Below are 2,210 nucleotides of genomic sequence, written 5' to 3'. Positions count from 1 at the left end.
AGAATAATTTGACCTGACAGATAAGTCAAAAACTTTGTGTTGAAAAAGCTACCGAGGCATCTCTTGCTCTGCTTTGATTGAGTCGTGTTATGCAGCAATTAGGCTGAAAGACACATTAGCATTGTAATGACATTGTTTTTTCTTGTTGTTTTTAATTGATCCCTGAAGAGTAAAATGCTGTTTTCTTCTTGCACAGGCAGGTCAGACACTTAGCAGTTGTGAAACTTCTCCAGCAGCTGTCAGGGATTGGCTGTCTTGCTCAAGGACACTTCTCCTTCTGTGTAGATGCTTACTCGCTCTTAAATCCTGGCTCTCCTGCTGAAGAACTGACTTCAAATTAACAGCCTTCTGCCCAAAATTTCACATTAGTAGAGTTGAATTTCCTCGTCTTCAGAGTTGCTGAGTTTGGCATTAGGGGACTGTCTGAAAATAACTTGAAACTTTTTTTCAAGAGGAGTCCTCCAATAATTCTCCAGCGAGGGAACATGAGAAGCTGTTGTCTGGTCCCCCGCAGATGGCACAGACTCTAGGGTGGCACTGCTTGATGTTTTTGATGAGCTGTGCATATACAAAAGCAAAACATCTGGAGCTGCCATGTGGCCCCTCCATTTGGCCAACTTCATACCTCCTCGAGCCAGATGCACCCAAACAACTGTGAGCTAAACAGCATGAATGATTCATGGAGGAGCGAGAGGCACAGCTTACACCAGAGACCTGCCAGAGACTTTGATTGTAAATCTGAAAAAGCTATAAATATGCAAAAGGCATTAGGCGCGCTGTGAGAGGGGGTGTGATTTGTCAAATGATCTATTTGACCAACGTGACGAAAGCTCTGGTGGCTTTTCTTAATTAGAGGGGAAAAAATGTAATATGCCGTTGTCATTTTCAATAAAACTGAGATTTTTTTAGTAAGTATGTTTGTAGAGACACATTGGAGTGTGCTTATAGTGTGTTTGATTTACCTTGGAAACCCAAACTCAGAACTGTGCATTGTGTCACACTCAAGTTAATGACGTTCTGGTTACCTACGTCGGAGAAGTAAGGATTCCAATATGGCGAAAGCTGTTGTTTTGTCACCTCTCTATGAAAACAGATGACCACTAAACACATTTGCAGCTTATATGCAGCTTAGAGTTGCAAGTGCTTACATGTAACATTGATAGTGTGTTTTGTAAAATAAACACATTTCAACCTAAACTTACTGTTGCTGATACGGAGAGCAGCCAAATTGGATTTCAAGGTCAGGGTTCTAAAATTTTTCCAACTTTCAGACCTGGAGGTCCTATTCTGGAGGGCAACAACACAGATGCTCTATATAAGAAGAGCAAAAGCCGATTCGCCTCCTGAGGAGGCTGAGGTCCTTCTGAGTTAATTTCCATCTGCTAAAATCCTTTTATTACTCTGTTGTTGGATTTGTTCTTCACTCTGCTGTGGTGTGTTGGGGTGCAGGCAGATCTGACCGAGACAGGAAGAGACTGAACAAGCTAGTTAAAAAAGCTAGCTCGGTCCTGGGCTGCCAACTAAGTTCAGTCGAGATGATGTGTGAAAGAAGGATGCTGGGGAAGATGACCTCCATCTTGGAAAACTCCTACCACCCACTGTATTCCATTGTGGAGGCCATGGACAGATCCTTCAGAGGCAGACTGAGACATCCCAGATGTAAAACAGAACGCCACCATAGATCATTCATCCAGTAAAAGTGTATAACTCCTCAGTTTAACTGGTGCTGCCATTATCCTGGTACACGATAACATCAATGCCACATTCAGTATGTGTTAAATACTTGTGCAACCAGATGTACATTAGTATACCTGTGTCCCTTATGCTGCATGGTTGTGGAACACAAGTTTACATTTCATTCATTGTTTTAGTGGCTGAAGGTTACAATAATAGCTTACTGCTTCTGTGTATTTTCCTGTAACCTTGTTAATATTTTCTTCTTCCTTTTTCTCTTAGGCCCTGTCCACACGTAGCCGGGGATCTGCCAAAACGTAGATATTTTTCTACGTTTTGGCCTGTCATCCCCACGAAAACGGAGTTTTTTCACACGAAAACGGATCTTTTTAAAAACTCCGGCCAAAGTGAAGATCTGCTTTATCTCCGTTTTGGGTGTCTGCGTGTGGACAGACAAAACCGGAGTTTTAAGGTCCGCAACGTCACTTTCCGCGACAGAAAAATGCTGACATCACGTGTGCGACCTGTGTTTACAC

This window comes from Nothobranchius furzeri, chromosome 4, assembly GCF_043380555.1.
Source record: "Nothobranchius furzeri strain GRZ-AD chromosome 4, NfurGRZ-RIMD1, whole genome shotgun sequence".
Taxonomy (NCBI): Eukaryota; Metazoa; Chordata; class Actinopteri; order Cyprinodontiformes; family Nothobranchiidae; genus Nothobranchius; species Nothobranchius furzeri.
This window is presented reverse-complemented; position numbering follows the sequence as displayed.